General features: G+C 40.3%; 1 long non-coding RNA gene across 1 annotated transcript in view; it reads right to left on the bottom strand.

Annotated features, from left to right (window-relative positions):
- The window catches only part of LOC103018160 (uncharacterized), a 47539-nt gene extending 35832 nt beyond the window's left edge, over positions 1 to 11707 (bottom strand). The window contains exon 1 of the long non-coding RNA XR_003623994.2: positions 11381 to 11707. This is a non-coding gene — a long non-coding RNA (uncharacterized LOC103018160). The remainder of the gene's footprint in view (positions 1 to 11380) is intronic.
- Between the last annotated feature and the right edge of the window lie 9981 nt (positions 11708 to 21688).

Here is a 21688-nt window from a genome sequence, read left to right as displayed (position 1 = left end):
TGTTATGTAACTTATTTTTTTTTTCCAAAAGGATTAGCTGTACTAGGGACACACAGCTGTTCTTTCCACAAGTCACTTCAGAGCAAGCTGCAGACAATGGTAAGAACAGACAGCTTAAGACCAAATTCCGCATTCCTCTCTTCCTGGCTGGAAATCGCTCTGAAAATTCCTGCATTGAGCAGGAAAAGTGTTCAGCTGAAGAGAGGGAAGCTTTGTCATGTCTAATTGACAGTTGTCCTTCTTTTGTCTCTAATCAAGCCCTCCTCTCGCATGGTTTCTCTGTCTGGTCCACATTTTTTCTTCCCTTTCAGTCTCCTTGTGAAGACATCTGTTTTCTTTTTTACTTTTTCTTTCCCAAAAATAGACTTGCCGTGATGCTACAATTTTAAGTTTCGGGGCCTGTTACACACACACAGGCCACTTCCAGTGCCCTATGATTAATATTGCATTTGCAGTTTTATACTCATTTTCTTAAATTAAGTTTTAGACCTCATAGAACCTGGATCTCCCCTTGGTAGCAACATCTCTGTTTTCTTTTGGGGAGTCACAGAGCTCCCATTCCCTAAGTCCATGTGGCTTGGGGATTGACCAATCCCAACTCGAGTGGTGAAAGCAGGATCTGGTCTAACCAATCAGTTAATTTCATCTGTTGACCACAGAGATTGTTTCCGGACTAAGCAAATGGCCCATTAGTCCAATGGTACTCAAACATTGGAAAAAATGGGAAAAAAAGACATCTTTTTTTTCCACTGAGTTTCTTAGAAAGGAAGGAAATAGCTCTGTAACTTCTGGGGACATTCTCACCATCGGAAGAGAAAAGCTCACCTAAGATCGAAGTTAAAGAGTCAACAAATACCATATGCTAACACATATATATGGAATCTAAAAAAAAAAGAAAGAAAAAGGTCATGAAGAACCTAGGGGAAGGACGGGAATAAAGACACAGACCTACTAGAGAATGGACTTGAGGACACGGGGAGCGGGGAAGGGTAAGCTGGGACGAAGTGAGAGAGTGGCATGGACATATATACACTACCAAATGTAAAATAGATAGCTAGTGGGAAGCAGCCGCATAGCACAGGAAGATCAGCTCGGTGCTTTGTGACCACCTAGAGGGGTGGAATAGGGAGGGTGGGAGGGAGACGCAAGAGGGAAGAGATATGGGGATACATGTATATGTATAGCTGATTCACTTTGTTATAAAGCAGAAACTAACACACCATTGTAAAGCAATTATACTCCAATAAAGATGTTAAAAAAATAAATAAAAAAGAGTCAAGAACTGCATGTTGGCTCCTAAACGCAGTCTTCATTTCACTAAGCAATTGCTCTGTGCTAATTATTGCCAAGCAGGTCCTGGGCAATGGAGTTTCATGAGTGAACACGAAATGGATAACATACCTGTCCTCATAAGCTGATATCCTAATTGTGTGAGATTACATACAAATATATATGCAGGTACTGATCAGTGCTATGATGAAAGATAAAGCAAAATAAGGAAATAGAGAATGATGGGGGGAAGACTCTCTTATTTTTTCTTTTTTCAGTGCTTAGGGGAGGTTTGCGATGACATGATTATTAAGATCTGAACACAGTGTGGGAGTGAACCATTTGGATACGTGGGAGAGGTGTGATTTAGCATGGACAACACAAGCCCCAGGGTCCCGATGGAGGAGGGTGAGTGCAGTGTGTTCAGTGGTGGAAGCCACAGTGGGCGGTGCAGAGGGACCAGGGAGGAAAGCGGAATGGGGGGGAACACAAGGGCCAGAGCACATTAGGGAGTCTTGTCGGCCTTGCCTTGAATAATGGACCCGGTTCTAATTGTGCTGGAAAACTGTTGGGAGTTCTGAGTAAAGGTGTGATATATTAACATCTACGTTTTCAAGGACTGGCTCGGCTGCGCTGTATAAAACAGGCTGCAGCTGAGTCAGAGTGGAAGGCTGGAGCCCAGTGGGGAGACGACTACATGGTCTAGGAAGGAGAGGGTGGGGAGTCTGGGGAGGATTGTGGCCGTGTGGGTGGTGAGAGGGGTTTGGGTGATGAGTGTACGGTATATTGAAGTTAGAGAAAACAAGATTTCCTGACTGATCGCATTACAGATGTAAGGAAAATACAGGAGTTATGGATGATTTCCTAACTGGGGGCATGAGCTCGGGTTAAATGGAGTCACCATTAGCTAAGACGAGGTTCACCAAGGAAGGAGCAGGTTCGGATGAGTGTTTATTCACACTAACATCTTCCTTCCTCTTCTTCTCTTTTTCTTCCTAATCTTATTTGATGTCCCTTTAGTATTTGGAAGTAATGACCATTTCTTTCTTCTTAATTTGTCTCTTTTACTATCTATGCTGAACAAGCTCTGTTGTTTTTTTTGCCTTTTTCTTTTTCCTGGCTGCCTCTGCTAAATCTGGGTAAATCTGCCTATTGTTCAAATTTTTTTTTGGAATATTAAATTTCCCTCCTAATAATAACTACTCTTATTAGGTCAAAAAGAATTCTATTCTTGTCTTCAAAGGGAAAAGGCCAAGATTCTGTGTGTGGTTATGTCTGTGGGCTAAGTATTTGGAAGAGTCTTGCAGACAGTCCTGTGTGTATTTGTGTGTGTGTGTGTGTGCCTGTCTGTCTGTGTCTGTGTGCATGTGCATGTGTTTGTTCAGTGGTAATGGGGGAGTGGTGCTTCAAGCATTGTTTAAAACAGATAAAATCAGATGAACTTTAAGTTTCTTCGTGATCCTGAGATTTTGTTACCTAATAAACCTGAATTCCATTTTATCTCCCAACTCAGTAATGAATACCTGGGGGCAAACCTATCTTGCTGAACACTGTTTATCTCCAGCTGCACAGGGTCAGGATATGGCACTATTCTGAATGGATATTAAAAGGATGAAAGACAGTGCCTGTGACGGAGGAATTACAATGGCCTTTTGCAGATGCCAAATGTCACTGTGTCCTCTAGGCTCTGCCTAACATCTGTGGGAGAAAGTGAGCATGTCATTTGAGGGAGTGCAGCCAGATCAAGGCCACTGCTCTGTCAAATGGCATGCCTGATGAACAACCTAGCCTGTGGTCTCAGGAAGTCAAGATACCATGTATTATCTGACCTCAACATACAGTGGAAAATAGACAACAATGGCCAGGCCGATAAACTTTCCTGAGCTAAGAAGGTATTCAAACAGACAGCAAAATAGTCAATAGAACATGGATTCTGAAGCCAATTAGGCCAGGTTTTATGCCAGCTTTACTATCATTATCTGCTTCCTTCAACAAGTTACTCTCTTAATTGGTTTCTTCATCTATATAAGCAGATGTCCATTCATTTATTCAACAGTATTTATTTAGTGCCCACTGTGTATCAGAAACTAGGTTCTAGACATTCAGTCATGAGTAAGAGAGAAGAGGCATAATCTATGTTCCCAGAGCATATATCTCCTGTGTCACAATCCATGAGAGCCCTGACCACCTGGAGTATAGTTATCTCTATATAGGAAGGTGTTCCATGCTACATAAAATGTCTCTAAGGATGTGGTCTTATTCATTTTGATGCTCCCAGCTCCTAGCGTGGTACTTGTTTGTTGACTGCAATTCAGTTCTGGAATTGTCGCTCCGCACTCATCCGACACATTTTCTGCTCTTTTCCTAATTTACTCACTGTTCCTCTGAATGCATCTTGTGCCTCCCTCTTTTTGAATTCTGTTCACATAATGTTGCAAGTTGAGTTGTGCCCCCTGCCAAATATGTTCAAATCCTAACCTCTGATACCTATGAATGTGACCTTACTTAGGGTCTTTGGAGATGTAAATAAGTTAAAATAAGGTCATACAAGATTAGGGTGGCCCCTGATCCAATGACTGGCGCTCTTATAAGATGAGGGAAATTTGAACACAGACGCACAAGGAAACACCACGTGTTGGTGGAGGCAAAGACCGGAGTGCGGCATCTACAAGCCGAGGATGGTCAAGAATTGCCAGCAACTCAACTAAAACCTTGAGTCAACATGGTTTGGCTGGTGCCTTGGTTTGAGACTTGGAAGCTCCTGAAATGTGGGCAAATAAATCACTATTGTTTTCAGCCACTCATTTTGTGGTACTTTTTTTAGAAGGCAGCCTAGGAAACTAACACGCATACTTTCTTTCACTTGAGCTACATTTATCTCTTATCTTTACCTGCTGACAGTCTCTCTCTTCTTCAAGGATCAGCTCAAATAGTACCCCAGGAGCTCAGTTCATAGTAACCTACCTGCTGAAGAACCAAGTACCACTTAGACTATGTATGTCTCATTGTATTTTGTATGGTTTTTTGCATAATAATAAGAATAAAACAACATTTATGTCACACTTTCAAAGTTGTCTAATATGATACAGCAATCTTGTAGAGGTGGAAGCACAAATATCATTATCTTTGTCCTACAAGTGAAGAAACTGATGGTCAGAGAAGTTGAACAACCCACCTAGGGACTCATAGGCAGTTTATATCCATGGGCAGATCGCAGGCAGAGGAAGTGCTATGGGCTTTGGACACCTACTATGGATTTGGGTTTGGTATTCTTCCTACTACCTTTGCCAGTCTTTCCCATCAAGAAGACCTAATCTTCTAGAGCCCCTTCTCAGCTAATAGTGGGCACAGTGTAAGCAGTCAAAATACTTTTTTAAAATGGATTTTTAACCAATGGTCCCTTCCCAAGTTCTGGAATATGCTTGGAAGTTCAGACTCATGAAAAAGCACCAGGTCTGGCAAATACTAATGTACTCGGAAAATGCCTATAGAGTAGGTGTGCTGAAGTTATTGTTCTCTCTGCCACAGTCCTCCAGCTCTGCTCTTCCCAAAACTTCTGCCCAGGCTGGTACAGGAAGCTTCTTTCAGGAGGAAACCTGGGCACAACTCCATGTAAGCAGAGGAAAGGAGGAACAGAAGGATTTTTCCATTATGTCCCTACTGAGAGCAATGCTTAGCACCCCCCTGTCTCCTTTCAAGTCTGGGAAGCTTCATCAGCATAGATCACAGGAAATGAGAAAGAATCCACATCTGAGGAGTAACCTGCCTCCCCAGAAAGCCCCACCATCGAGGGGGAAGTGGGACTTCCACATTCCAGGGTGAAAAGGATCCTGAAGTTCTAGAATTATTCACAACCTCTCCTGTTTCCTCTCCCTGTTATGGAACAGATGGAAAAGGATTAGGGTCCAAACAACTTTGTTTGTTGGCATAAGTCACACAAGACACCTGCTATTAGCAATCTCATGGGTGAATCAATGCCTTTTCCCCAGTCGGAAGCATTGAAGATTGAGCTTAATCTCTCTGCTTCTTGCTCTCATTTTTAAAGTGCCATAAATTTATCCATAGCATAGCTGGGGTTTTAAAAAGATATCCTCACTCTGATTCCCACCTTTTGAATCATGAGATGCTCTCAGTCCTTGCATTTGCCCGAGAGGCCCCTAAACAAAATCAAATGGCAGCACCCTATAAGAACAGTATGTTTGTTCCCTCTTCCAAGGTCAAGCCAATCTATATCTTTTGCTTTGTGCCTCGTGGACATCTTTACAAACTGCTGAAAGCTGAGCTTGGAGCTCTTCCCAGCACATGCTGATATCAATCTACGCATTTGTGGTATGCCCTTCTTGGGCCCTGCTGGAAGAGTGTTAGCATGAACAGAGTGTTTGGATGACTGCCTGGGAAGAAGTGAACTTCACCCTGGTTTCACAACATCAAATCTTGATTTGTCATGCTGCACCCTAATGACACTCGGAAGGCAAGTTCTGGATTTTTAACAACAGAAACCTGTCTCACTGTCAGATAGGGCTATGAAATAAAGGAGTCAATTTTGGATGATGGTTTTGGTCAAAACCTTTAAGGACCACATGTGGCACTTGATTTTGCCTTGCTACCTCCTGTTTATCCTTCAAAGCTCCATTCAGTTACATCATCCTCCAAGAAGCTGCTCTTCACCTTTGGTTGGCAGATAGCATTGAAAGCTCCCACTTTTATGCTTATGTCTATCAGTTCCACCAATTTACAATAACCTGTTTCCTTCTCTGTCTCCACTGTAAGATTATTATCACAAATCATGTTGGTACCCTACCCAGGTTCCCTGGGATCCCTTTTACCTGTTGGATTGGTGTACCCATCCCCCAGGTGTTGTGGGTGTTTCAGCTCATAGCTTTCACCTACAGCTTTCTCTACCTGCAGCTACTTCTTGGAGATCCTGAGGTTATGATCTCCCCCATCACCACTTGCCTTCAAGTCCTGACTTGAGGAAAGAGTCCAAGACAGATTTTGTGGTGCAGTTTATGCTCTTGATCTCCTTAAAAGATTAGGCCATAGTTAGACCTCATCTGAAACTACTTTCTGTATAGCTCCTTTCCCTTCTCTATCCTGTTTTCTTCATTCTCTTACCAGAGAGCACTCCATCAATCAATCACTTGTATATGAATCCCTGTCTCAGGCTCTGCTTCTAGGGGACCTGACCTAACAGGAGTATATAATCTTATTTAATTCTTATAACAACCCAAGGGACAGATGTTAATATTCCATCTGGAGAAACTGAAGTTTGCATGTAACAAACACCTGTCACGCACCAGGTGCTCAGTAAATAGATGTTAAATGAAATAATAATGCCAAATCTTCATTAACTCACCCAATGACCTTGAGCCCCAAGACCAGGTATTGATCTGTGGTAGGAGGGGATAACCTGAAGAGGACCATGACTTGAAAGCTAGACAAGTCCTCTAGGATAAATACAAAAAGAGGAAATTCAGATTGCTTAGAGAAAAGATCAGCAATAAATGGGTGAAATGCAATGTTAGAGTGCTGGCAGAAGGTCGAAGAGATCTAGCCATAGGAACCACAATCCTAGAATGGCATTTGAGAACTCAAGAAGGTCTCAACAGAGCCTGGAAAAGTTTGCAGAGAAACTGCCTAGGAAACTAAGACAAGGCATCAGGTTCAGAGGAATCAAAGAGAGACTGTGATTTCCTAAATGAGAGGGAACAAAACTTAGTTATCACTGTAGCAATCATGCCTACTAGAGTACCTGGCATATCAATGGTGACAAAAAATATTTGTGGAATAAACAATTGAATGAAGGAAAGCTGCACTATAAATTGAGCCTGAGGCATGGTCCTGGGTTTGTGGTAAGAGTCCGGTTACTAAAGCTTAATGACCTGATTACACAGAACCATCAGCCAAATCGACTTACTGCAGAACTTCCAGGCTCCTCTTACGCCAGGTCCTGAAGTTATCCCTGGAAAGGAAGTGAAGCCAGATCATCTCACTGAATGTCTCCTGTTGGAGGAAGTTAAATGGCTTCTGTTTGGAAGTCTGGGTAGGGAACCAAGTGGGGGCATTCCAATGGCAAATCAGTTTCTTTCTCTGGGACTGGCTATGGTTCGCTTGTTAATCTAGGCATTTGAACCAGATGGATTTTCAGAATGTTACTTCTCTGTCATGGATAATGAGCTATTTTTTTCTCCTTTGGAAAAGGGAAATAGAATGATCCATCCTTCAACTATTGCAGATCCCAAGTGAGTTGCCTTCTCACATATAACTCATCTTGTCTGAAATGTTACCTCTATTGGTATGGACTACTTCTACCCATATCCTTGACATTCAGCATGTGTCACCTTTACTGGGAAGCTTTCTGTATTCTGTGGCAGCCTAATCTTACTTTAACCCAAAACTGGATTAGTTGCCCCTCCTCTGGATCTCTGAACTCGATGTATGAACTCCTTACGTTTATCTCTGCCATAGCACTTATTTTCCTACATTAAAATCTTCTTTTCACTCTCTCTCTCTTCATATATCTGTCTCTTCCACTAGATTTTGAAATCCCTCAGGAGAGAGAAGACTTTTCTTTCCGAACTGGTACACCTGAAGGCTGGCACAAAATAAAGGTTCACTGTTTAGTATGTGAGTAATTAATTAAAACTGCAAAAACTTGAGAATGCATGATAAGAGGACAGAGCCATAAGAAATTTCTCTATTCGAACTGCCATCCTTATCTGGTTTTAGAGATAAAAATGCTTTGGAATTAAAGGGAAAGCTTAGTAAAGATTCAGAGATCAGAGGTGGTTGGGCTTAGGGAATTCCCTGGCGGTCCAGTGGTTAGGACTCTGTACTTTTACTGCGGAGAACGCAGGTTTGATCCCCGGTCAGGGAACTAAGAGCCCACCCGCAAGCCACGAGGTGCGGCCAAACATAAAAAAAATAAAATAAAAAGCAATAAAATGATGGACTTATTAGTAAAAAAAAAAAAACAACAAAAAAAAGAAGTGGTTGGGCTTATATAATAAAACCCAATTGTATGATATCATAATCATTTCAGCATTTCAATTCAGTTCAATACAACTTTATTAGGGAATTCCCATGATCTGGAAACATTATTTTCCGAGGACAGTTCAGTTGCACAGAGTATAAGGGGAGAAGTGAGAAGGGGAGAGAGTAGAGAGGTAGTTTAGAACCAGATGTATAGTACCCCTAGCCACCCTAGTTGAAGTAATTGAAGATGCACTGGAAAAGTTATATAAAAGGAATTATTTACCACAAAGTATGCAGTCACAGTTAGTGCTCAAGTATTATTGTTGACACCATGAAGAAATACCCTAAGACTGTTTTTCCGGTTTTCTGGACCCAATTTCAGTGTGTGTGTGTGTGTGTGTGTGTGTGTGTGTGTGTGTAGGGGGGTGGGTGGGCATTCCCACACCACCAAGCAATTCTCAGGACACCAGCTGAGTGTCGTATAATTCAACACAGTTCTGACACATCATCTACTTGTAGACAGCCTCAGATTCCACAGGTTAAGGGTTCAGTCCTACAAGACTGCCCACCTCCCCCCACTTCAGACCCCAGTTGCAAGTCCAGGCTTTTACCTGTGCTTCTGACCAACTGGCTATAAATCAGAAGTTTCCATGATCTTTTCCTAGGGTTCAATTAATTTGCTAGGGCAGCTCATTGAACTCAGAAAACCCATTTACTCACTAGATTACTGGTTTATCATAAAAGGATATAACTCAGGAACAGCCAGATAAAAGAGATACCTAGGGCAAGGTGTGGGGAAAGGACACAGAGCTTCTATACTCTTTCAGAGAATGCCACGCTCCCCACATCTCCACAAGTTCACCAACAGAAAAGCCAGAAGAGATTTAGTCAAGTTGTTTAGAATCTTACGTAAACTGTGAGTGAAGGTGACCAACTCTTGCTTATTACCACAAAGGTCAAAGCCAATGTCTCAAAGTTAATAGGAGAAGAATGTTTATTGCTGACATTTACATGGTGTTTACTATGCCCTGGGCACTGATCTAAGTGCTCTATGTACAGTAGTTCTTTTAATCTTCATAATAATCCTGTGGTGTGGATACTAGCATTACTATCTCCATTTTGCACAGAGAGGTTAAGGAACTTGCTTAAACTCACACGGCTACTAATAGGAAGAGCAATATCTAAACCCAGGAAGTTTGTCCACAGAGGCTGAGTAATACTAACTTGAAAGACTGAGGTTAGCTTTTAGGGAGAAATTATTTAACTAAAAACTTATTATAGGATAGTGGCTCTCATTCTCTCAGGATGTAGGATCATCCAATCTTCAACACAGCTTTGAGGATAAAATAAACCATCATTCTTAGATGACTTGGCTGCAAGTGTGGCTTGGAGGAAGAGGAATACAGTTGTAATACACATTTACTTTCTCCTTGTAGGTCTGTGTTTTTGTAGAGATTAAGGACCCCAAATTTTACAGTACAGAATCCTTCCTGAAGGTAAAACCTCCATATTTCATGTAGGAGTTACCTTTGTTAAACATTGAGAAATAAAAGTAACCAGAGGCACATTCCCCAAAGATAAAGAAGGTGGATGGTCTGAGTACCAGATAGTTTTCTAATGAGTGTTTCTCGAGGACAATGTGCATGTATCTCGGTTGGGGACTGGGATGGCCCTGGTTGAGTGCCTTCTATAATGTGTGAACAAAGAAAGACAAAGAACCCCCCAGTTCTACTAGGGTTAAGTCATAAGCCACTGCAGTTGCCTGAGGGGGGAGGTTCAGGATGAAGAACAGGATGGGGCACACTGTGCCTTGACTAAGCAGCCCCTTAGCTGGTTAGAGGTGTATCTCAGGAACAGTTTTAATAAACCCAGATTCTTGCATCTTCCCATTCATAGGAAAGCACTAAAAGCGTTAACTTGAGATATCTGTTCTTTGTGATTAGCAGTAAGTTTCACTAAGATGTATGCTTGAATGCATGTACTCCTTAGCCAAAAATCATATATAAAAGGACTTTTTCCCTGCCTCTTTAGAGCAGTTTCCTCAGAGGTAACTGAGTGGCTGTCTCCCAGGCTGTAGTCCTCAGTAAGACCCTGAGTAAAACTGAAACTCGTAACTATTATTTTGTGTGTCTTTTTTTTTTTTTTTTACATGGAAAGAAAAATTTTCCTTTATTAAGTATTTAGTTGCTCTAAAATATGTTTCATACAAGAAGGACAGATTAAATGTTTGTCTTTCCCTTTATTTGCCAGTTTTCATAATATGGCTGTAACATTTCCAAAGGTAACAACTGATTTTTTTTCTTCTTAGTATTATGAACTCATGAATTTTGATATATTAGATGTATTTCAGTATAGCTCAGTTATTATTCTTACTTTTACTAAAATTGTCCCATATTTGGATACAATTTACCCCAGTGACAAACTTTTTAATATGGCCCTTGTGTTGTTTTGACATGGCCCCAGTAGTCTTTGAAAGCTTACCTACTTTCTGGTAGGATAAAATGAAAAATTTGAGAATATAGACTGAGAATTTTGACTTCAAATGTCATTAACATCATTACTTATTTTCATTGTCTCTCAACATTTGCATTTATATATATCGATATCATTAACAATGGTGTGAATACTGGAAACAGGTTAAAATCAAAATTTTTTTCCTTCCAGTTTTATTGATATATAATTGGCATACAGTATTATATAAGTTTAACGTGCACAGCATAATGATCTGCCTTACATCCATCATGAAATGATTATCACACTAAGTTTAGTGAACATTCACCATCTCATACAGATATAAAATAAAAATTTAAAAAATCTCTTCCTTGTGATGAGAACTCTTAGGATTTACTCTCTTAACAATCATATATAACATACAGCAGTATTAATCATATTTATCATGCTGCTATGTCTTTTAAGTCAACAAATGTACATATAAAAGTTCACAGAACTAAAGCCACTTTTTATAAAATCTCAGTGCCAAGACAGTCAACTAGAATTTAAACTTTTTTAAAATTTAAAATAAAATAATATTTCAATTTTCTTAATATGAAACTAACACTAACTACATAATACTAGCACGCTGAATTTTTTCCCTGTGGTTTTCTAACCTTCATTCATTTAGCAGTTCAATACTCACTTATTGTTTGCTTTCAATGGCTGAGACCTCTTCCAGGTACTTGGAGACCAGTTGGATGCAAGCAGATAAGGTCCCTGCTCTCATAGAACTCATGTTCTAGACAAGGGGAGTTAAAGCAAGAAGGAATCAAATAAGTAAAACATTTCCAGTAAATATATAGACTATGAGGAGAAGTAAACTAGGGTAAAGTGATGAGAATGGCAGCAACTACTTAGCTTGGGTAAGCTTGGTGTTCAAGGGTGTTCAGGGGAGGCTTGCGTGTTCAAGGGAGGCTGTTTAATTAGGTGACATTGAAGCTGAATTCTAAATGGTAAGGTATCAGGCAGACAGTTACCAGGGAAGGCAAGTATGTTCAAAGGCAGGAATGAACTTGACCTATTAGAGCACCTGAATAAGCTGGCATGGGGAGAGTGATATGATACTGAGTCTGAAAGGAAGTCAGAGGTCATATAATGTGTGCTTTGGAAACCAGAGTAAAGAGTTTGATGGGAAACCACTAAAGAGGTATGCATGTATGCTTGTGTATATGTGCATGTGCTTTTATAAAAGCTTATAAGCTCTGAGCTAAAACTTTCCTTTCTTTTTATTTTTCATATGTAAAAATAACCGTAAAATAAGAACCTATGTACCATTGCCCCTTAAGAGATAAAACATTAAAAAAATAATCTAAATCCATTTTATTTCCCTCATGATCTCATTACTACAATTTTCTTCCTCTCATCTCTACTTCCAGCCTTCTAATACATAATTCCTAGCATGAATTTGGTGACTTTTACTGTCACGCTTGTCTTTATTTTTTTCTTTATATTTTTAAAGCATATGTATGAATCCTTGAATAATTACAATATTGTGTGGTGAATTTTTAACATTTTCATATATAACATCATATTGCATGTGTCCTGCAACTGTTTCTTTCTCAATGTTATATTTATAAGATTTATCTATGTTAATATACATATGTAATCCATTGTGTAGACATACAACTTTTTTTTTTTTCCATTCTACTGCCAATGGATAGATTAGTTATTTCAAAATGTTCACTCTCCCAAAATATTGTAGTGAACATTCTGGTACATGTCATTGTTTGAGAGGTGGTCTAAGACAGTGCTTCCCAGTCTTTTTCAATATGCTTACAAATACTTATAACAGTTCAGGTGAGACAGCCCATCTGGCTAGGAGGATGAGCATCTCAGCCTACCTGTAACCCATTAAGGCAAGTGCCATTAATACTTGCCCTCTGCCCAATCTGTCAATTACTGAAAGGGCTATGAAAAAAATCTCCATTTGTAAGCATAGAATTGTCAAATCAATTTTGTCAGTATTTGCTTTCCATGTTTTGTGCTGATGATATTAGATTCATTGACATTTAGAATTTTTATATCTTCCTGGTGAATTGCTCCATTTATCACTAGACTGTGATCCACTTTGTCATTGGAGATTTTGGCAGCAGGGAGGGATATAATCTGAATCATGTCTTGAAATGATTATCCTGGCTGCTTTATGAAGGATGGAATGTAGGAACAAAAGAAGGGAAGATGGAAGCTACTAAAGCTATCTAGGGAGGGACATAATGGCAGCTTGAACTAGGATGGTTGTCCTAAAGATGAAGACAGGTCTGTAATGTATTTTGAGTTGACAGGATTTTCTGATTAATTGAATGTGATTGTGAAAATAAGAGACAGAGACCCAGGATGATATTTTGATTTGGGGCTTGAACAACTACCTGAAAGAATGATAGTGCCCTTGTCTTCTGATATGCATATATGGCACAATGTATTTTCCCAAAATGGTTGTAACAGTATTTTCATGCTCTTCTAGACCCTTGCCACTCCCCCAGGTAGAGTCTTTGGTTCCTGACCTTGAATCTGGTCAAGTTTTTGTGACTTCCTTTGCTAATAGAGTGTGTAATGGCCTTGTAGAAACGATGCTTCCTTCCAGGTGTGCCACTCTCCCTGCATCTCCGTGTGTTCACCAACCCAGAAGGTCTTTGAACTCTGTTTTTGGGGGGTTTTATGGAGGCTTTAATTACATGACATGGCATGATTGATTAATCATTGGTCATTGGCTATTGATTCAACCTCCAGCCCCTCTCCCCTCCCCAGAGGTTAGGGGAATGGGACTGAAAGTTCCAACCTGCTAAACAGAGGGTTGGTTCCTCTGGTGACCGACCCCCAACCTTAGGTGTCTAGGGGCATCCCAAATGTCACCTCATTAGCTTAACAAAAGACACATTTATCACTCTCATCACTTAAGAAATCTCAAGGGTTTTAAGTGCTCTGTGCTAGAAAGAGACCAAATATACATTTCTTATTACAAATCACAATATCAGACCCTCTAAACTCCATAACTTGGCAATGATTAAGTAAGATTAAACAGCAGTTCTTTGGTGTTTTTGGTGACAATTATTTATTTAGCAGTTATTACGCCTTAAGTTCTTCCCGCATATTCTCTATTTTGCAAATGTAAAATTTGGTGCTCAGAAAACACTGAAAGCAGGATTCACCAAATTAGGTCCTTCCTGCTCCAGAGCCAGGACTCCCAACCACACAGCATCTCAACTCAACCACAGACCTAGGAATCTCAGCACCCTCGGTTCTTTAGGGGGAAGAAAAAGAATATAAGCCACATAGAGATAAAGTGATTGCTCCAAAGCCAGTAAATGATAGAAGTAGGATTCAACTTTAGTCTCATCTCGTTCCAAATCCAAGGCTTTTCTCACTCTCCCATACCATGCCTGCCGTTTTATTTAATCCTGGGCAATGTAGGAAGGAGCTGTATTTTTTTTTTTCCCCCAGCAATGTCACTGACCCATATTTCTGCTCTATTTCAAATATTGAGTCAAGAACTTTTGCCTTTCTCTTTACCTCTGATGCACTGCCCTCCATAAGACAAATTAGAGACTTTGAAAAGAATCACGTTGTGACTTCTTTTGGATCTCTTTTATGGGACCTACCTGCCTGCCTGCAGGCCGGACACTCTCCTGCCTGAGGTAAGCTCTGACCACTGTAGACTGCACCTCTGTGAGGAACACCCTGCAAGTTCCACCACTGTATCTGTGACTGGGTTGGTGATTTTAATTCAGCAGGAAAGAAGAAAGATTCGTTTTGTATACAGTGCCAAGCCATACTGCATATTCTAACCTTGCTTGGTCAGGAACAAGGTGAATTTGTCAGTTCTTGTTTTATTTGTACTTCTGTGTTTCAGTAAATTCAGCATCCAAAGAGAGAAAGACAATGCCAGTAGTAAAGTAAGGACTTGGGTCATCATCAGACAGTCACCATTTTTAGAAATTCATCTGTCTCAGTATTATGTAAAACTCATCAGAAACTATTTTCAAGAATCTTACCCTCTCCTCCCATGTGTGTTGTAGCTCCTAAACTCCTTCTAAATAGAAATTTTGGTGAGGCAATTGGGAGACAGGCTTAACTATGTAGAGTGTCCTAGAAACCCCAATACTGATGACCAGTCAGTTTCTATAAACCCTTCAATACCTGTGGATTCGTTTAACAAACACAAAAGTGCCAGTTAGGATCAAGAGTTTATTGACTAAGGAATGAATTTCATCTACAAGACCTGCTGGTTCTGGAATTGACATAGTGGCCTGGACTTTTGCTTCAGTAGTTGTGCTAGCAAAGCTGGGTATGCTGGAAGAAAGTGTCAGGGAACCAAGGAGATACCGTATCAATGCCAGCACCACTCACTTTAATTTCCATGAAACAGTGGATTTCCTTCAAGCCCAGCATAATTCCTTGTAAGGCTCCTGAGCCTGAATGAATGTGCATGACCACTCCACTGCGAACATCCATCTGTCAGAAGATGAGGAGCAAGTGAAATTAGACCATGGCTCTCTGGTTTCCCCTAAAAGCTGCCAGTGAATGAGAGCATCAGCTGCACCAGTGTGTGCTGGCCAGGGATCTCAGCCTTCACTGAACACTCTACACCCAGGCAGTGAGGCACATCCTGTGAATAGGGATGACTCAGCCTCAACAGGTGTCTGATGGCTTTGCCAATCAACCTCCTGTTCCAGTGGGCTGGAGCAGCAGCACATTCTTGATGGCGTGCAAAGACTGTGATGAATAGCAGGCTTGTGTCTCCTCACAGAGGGCAGGGATCGGGCTGGGGGCAGGTGTGCACGGCAGACCTTAGTGCGTAAATGCATATTCTCAATCCCGGTAGGATGTACCGCCAACTGGTACATCAACAGACTTTTAGTTTCCGAAACTCCCCTTGGTGGTTCTTTTCCATGGAACCTCTGAGTCAACATCAATCATCAACGGGACTAGTTATAATAATGCCTTACAAATGTTCCACGTTTTAAGGTTTCAAGAAACTTACATATTTATGACCCTGTAAACAGCCCTTTCATGCAACCTGCGTTGATGTTATGATGGACATAGTACAGAGAAATAAACTAAAGCTCAGAAAGAAATGAATTCTCAAAGTCACATAGTTCATTTAAGAAGGAGCAGAGCAGAATCCAGGTCCCTTGATTCTCAGCCCTGTGTTTTTTCTAGCCCTCTATGTTGCCGAAACATACATGACTTAGTTAATTTTCTGAGACTCCTGGGAGAAAAGCTGAATTATATTGTTTTGATATAGACTGAGCTGGAGTATAATAAGTTCATTCACTTTCTCTATTTTTTTCATTTATTTATTCAGTGGACTTAAAGAACAAGGGATAAAGATAGTCTTGTGCCCATGCAAATAGATTATTATCCTGTTCATTTATTATCTACAGGCATTTTCTTAGCCAGCACGGTGGAGATCACTTGACTCCATGATGCCAAGGTGATACCTCTTAGCATGATCATATGACTTTTCCTCAACGCCAGTTAGCAGTGACTTCAATAAAACATAACTATGTTTCTCGTTCTCGGCTATGAATCCTCATAAAAGATCGAGGACTGCTATGGTGACTCCATAATCATTAAGTCCCAGAATCATCCTGTTGTTCTGTTCTGCCATCCTTCGCTCCCGTTTTCCAACTAATAGATCAAGCTTTTCAACTTCATCTTCAAGCTCATGGTTCAGTTTCAGCTGAAATATTCCCATGAATATTCACAAAATATTCATACGATATTATGAAGGAGGAAAGGGGCAGAAAAGAACACACCTTATTCCCTTACAGATACTTCCTGGGAGTTACCACGCCATTTCTTACATCAATTAGGTAGAACTTACATCACCACATCTATCTACAGGGGAGACTTAGAAATTCAGTCTAAAATTGGGAAACCACATACCCAGTCAACATTAGGAAGTTTTAAAGTGGGAGAGTCTTGGGGTTTAGAGTTTGCTGGACAACCAGGAGTGACTGCCTCATCCAACGTAGCTGCTCAGCATGTATGAAATGAAATGGAAAAGGTGACACTGGAAGGAATTTCAAAAGGCAGAAATAATAAAGCTAGTTTTTACTGAATGCTTTCAAAGTATGTTGCTCTAAAATAAATGCTTTATGGGTTTTTACTCTATCACTTATAAAGGTCCTATGAAGTAGTTACTGTTTTTGTAACAGTTTTATAGGTAAGGACACTAAGATATAAGCAAATTAAGTCAATTGCCCAAGATGTGACAGCAATGACACTGCAGATCTCTGGGATCTCTATCAAGGTCATCTGACTCCAAGGCCTTTGCTATTAACTATTGCTTTACATTGGCTCCCGCATAGGCCCAGTGAGCCTCTGCATGGAAAGTCTCAGAATGATTCCTGTTTTATGAATAAAATCACTAGAGGTGAAGAGGTATGTTTATGCTCACACAGACGACAAGTGGCCAAAAGAAAATTTTGACCCAGTTCTTTCCACTGTGTCATGGTGCATACGGTTTCACGTGTTAACAGCCTTAAAATCAATTTACAAAATAACAAGATAATAGAGAGGGGAACCTGTCTGCACAGGGTCCTTCATTTGTTCATTTCTCAATGCAGTCATGGCTTTCATCACCTTCACTGTCTTTGAGCAGAGCTCAATGGGTGGGTCAATATGTTGGTGATGGGCTTGGAGCAGATCAATTGTTTTCGACTTGATTGATTATCCAGTGATGGAACCGTGAAGGTTTCCTTTGATCGACCTTGTGAAACCAGGCAAAAGATTCCTTGGGACCACCTAAGTATTCTGGTGTTATTCAAAGTATGGTTCTCAGTGATGCATGAGGAGAGACACATTAAAAAGTCTCTGGAGTAGGGGTGGAGGGGAGTATGAGGAGTTTGGAAAGATAACTTACAGGAAGAGCTTTACCTCACCACCAAGTTGGCTGTGGCATTTAATTATTTTTCATATTTCAACTAACACTTAATGTGGCTTTGATTGTGTTTTCTGCTTTAAAGGGAATGATGCATATTAACACATTTAAGCAACACTGAATGATAACACTGACAAAATTTGCTTTTGCTCTTCGGTGACCGTAGACCCATAACACCATGGTGTCTCTTAGTGAATGATATCATGTGTGTGTTCGCAATTCCTTCCCAATACAGGACTAAAAGAGAAATTGATTGTCAGTGAAACTACAGCATTTTGCAAAGTGACCATCTTTTGGAAAGAATGACAACTACTGCCTCTCACTGACTCTCAGTGATGTGTATTGCTCTTTATATATTATTATCTCATTTGATCATCGGAGCAATCCCATAGCGTAAGTGTTAAGCTCCTCATTTTACAGATAAGGACATGGAGCTTCAGAGGTGTTGTTCAATAGCATGTAACTTTTCACAAGTTAACACTATTTCTCAAGGACTCTCCAGGATAAGAACAGAGTCTCTCTTTTTTTTTTTTTTTTTTTAATATTTTGGGGCAGATAATTCAGCAAGAAAATGGAACAACATTGTTGAACTAGAAAGGGTGTTTTGTTTGGAGGCAAATTATGCTCAGAGACTGAGATTGTCTTTGCCAATATTTTATTTAACACAGGTTCACTAAAGGAATGATGATAATTTCACAAGCCAATTGCATACAGTATAGTGTCCCTAGATAAGCCAATAAAGAGAAATCATACTCCAAACCAAAGATAGATTAATTACACTATTTTTCCAGGCAAGAGGAGATGAAAGGAATAAAGTCTGAATGTAATTTGACTATGGTCTCCTACCTTTCTATGAGTTGATTCTCAGGAGAGACTGCCTAGCCATCCTAGAGCTGATGTCCAGCTGCTGGTACAAAAACGAAAGTCCCTTGTTGCTAGAGACGTTGCTAGGGAACAGAGGCTCTGGTGTTGGCGGGCAAGATGATCTCCTTGGAGGGACCACTGCACGGTTTTCACCACTGCCGGAGCAGAGTCGCTGTGCGCAGGCAGGAGCTAATGCCCCAAGGTCTTCAGAGAGCTGTTTTGATCAGCAAAGAGTCGCCTTGCCCAGACCAAACACTCTTGGTTAGTCCTTACAAACTCTGGGCATTTACAGTCTAAATATCCCCTGGCGATAGTTGCTTCTTCATATGTTCTTACTGATAAGCTCCCAGCAGGGCCACTCAGCAGCTGAGCTACAGACACACGCAATTTTACTTTTATATCAAAACAACTTCTAAATACGACATCAATTTGTCATAAACAAGTGGATTCGAAATCATATCAAACCACTACACAACAGAGTAATACAAACTGTAGAATAAGGGGAAAAATTCAAAAGAAACACTCTATACCTTCAAGATGTTTATTATTGGGAGACATTTTAACTTTTACAGCCTTTAAAAATTATGTGTGTAATTATTTGGTACATGGGTGTGGCGGTTGGTGAGAACATGTCACAGAAGACTAATGTTTGGCTGACAAACTGTTTCCAGACAGGGTGTTTGCGGTGTAATTTACATATTTGTGATGGACTGATTACAGATTAGTCTATGCACTTTGTTAGAGCGCTAACGGAATCTATCTAGTCCTACAAGTTAGCTCCCTCTCCCATGCTTAGCACTACTGCTTTGCGTATTTCAGTTCAGCTCAGCAGGCACTGTTGTATGCTAGACCCTGCCCTATGCAGATGAGATTTGATCTCTGACTTCAAGGAGCTTTCAGTTATATTATCCGTGGTTCTTGCCATGTAAAAGATTGACTTTAAAACTTAGTGTCGAGGGCTTCCCGGGTGGCGCAGTGGTTGAGAGTCTGCCTGCCAGTGCAGGGGACGCGGGTTCGAGCCCTGGTCTGGGAAGATCCCACATGCCGTGGAGCAACTGGGCCCGTGAGCCACAACTACTGAGCCTGCGCGTCTGGAGCCTGTGCTCCGCAACAAGAGAGGCCGCGATGGTGAGGGGCCCGCGCACCGCGATGAAGGGTGGCCTCCGCTCGCCGCAACCAGAGAAAGCCCTCGCACAGAAACGAAGACCCAACACAGCAAAAATAAATAAATCAATAAATTTAAAAAAACAAAAACAAAAAAAAAACTTAGTGTCGAAGTGTTAATTTTATTTATTTTTTAGTACTCAAGTAGTCTGTATTCAACACAGACAATAATATAACATAAAGATAAGTACAATACACACACACACACACACACACTGAATCCCACCATAGAAAGATCAACACTCTTAGCATGTTTATAAATAGTGGCGTTCATATACATTATTGAGTGCTTATTTTGTCTAAAATAGTTTTTCAATTTCAGCACGACTGCTACTTCGGGCCAGAAATTCTTTGTTGTGGGGACCGTCCTGTGCATCACAGGATGTTTAACAGCATCCCAAGCTTCCCCCCCATTAGATGTCAGTAGCACCACCCCCTCTCCACCACCAGCTCTAACAACCAATCACATCCCTAGACATTGCCAGATGTCCTCTGGGGACCAAAATTGGCGCTGGTTGAAAGCTACCAGCTCAAAAATGCATTAAATATACCATTCCATCGGACCAGCACCAAGAAGTAACTTCTATTTTTACTTCATTTTACAGCAAAGGAAACTGATGATCAGAAAGGCTAAATGACTTGGGTTGGTCTCTTCAACTCTGAAATAGAAGAGCAGAGATTTAAATACAGCTGTGACTGCCTTCAAATCTCTCTCTTTCTCTCTCTCCCTTTCTCTTTTTCATTTAGAAGAATAAAATAATAACACATGCTATTATGAAAGCTGCCTTTCTCAGTGTTTAACGATGTTTCATATGCATCTTTCCATGTAGGTAAATATAGATCTAAATCATTATTTTTCATGATGGCATAATATTCACATGTGGGTTGCCTGTTATTAATTTAGGCAGTTATTCGTTGCTGAACATTTATGCTGCTTCTCCCTTTCAAATATTGTAAATAATACTCTAAGGAACAGCTTTCTACATTGAGCTGTGCGTACTGCATTTCTTTTAAATGTTCCCATCAATTGAAAGTTTAGCAAGGAGTTTATTATTAGAAATGTGAAATATCTGATTGGGAAAGGTGATACTACTAATACTTGTATCAGTATAGATAACTGCTATAAACCAGGATTATCCCAGGAAAACTGGTATGTATTCTTACCCAAGTTGCAGTCACTTTTCCAAAATTAGCACACATAACAATATGTTTTTTTTCCATTATTTAGATTTGTTTTATTTTCTCCAAAGAGATCACAAAATTTTCTATAAATTCATCATGACCTTCCTAGGAAATAAAGCAATTTCTGCCCAAATAAGGAATGTGGGAGTCTAAACTATAATTTTCAGGCTCCAGGCATACAGTTGATCTCATAATCAAATACTGCTTCTTTACAGAAGTATTCATATTTTCTTTTAGGCCTGGGATCGAGTGAATTTTCATATCCCATTTACTTTTTTAAATTTCCCTGATTTGTTGGGACACAGAACATCTTTTTTTATGATTTTTTATTCAATTCAATAATTATTGAAAACTATGCCAGGCAGCATGCCAGATGCTGAGATAGAAATATGCCCAAATTTCACTAAGTCTCAATAGTCTGAGACTATTTAAATACAGACTTTTAAAACATAAAACATTAAGTTTCCCTGTTCTTATAACAGTCTATTCACACAGTCTATTCTATTAACAGCTTCCTGAGCTCTCGCATCTCCATGGTCCTACCTCTCCATGCTGCCCCCCACCGTCATCCACAGAAAGGACTATGTCTCTTCATTCAAAATCCAGGTCAAGCAACTCCTATCTTTTTGAGGCCTTGACTATCCCCCTAAGTTTTCCTGTTCTTTGCTCCAATCTGGGCAATATCTCCATCAACACACTTACAATCCCTTTAGCAATTAGTTACTTACTGTCTTCCAGACAGAATGTGCATTCCTTGAGCCACAGGCAAGGTAATATGCAGCTTTGTGTCCCAAGAGCCTGGCATGGTGTCTAGGACACGATAGGTGCTCAGTTAACTCTTACTGAGTAAATGATGGG

Source organism: Balaenoptera acutorostrata, chromosome 17 (assembly GCF_949987535.1).
Source record: "Balaenoptera acutorostrata chromosome 17, mBalAcu1.1, whole genome shotgun sequence".
NCBI lineage: Eukaryota > Metazoa > Chordata > Mammalia > Artiodactyla > Balaenopteridae > Balaenoptera > Balaenoptera acutorostrata.
The sequence above is the reverse complement of the archived record's forward strand: the minus strand, read 5'-3'. Positions and strand labels throughout refer to the sequence as shown.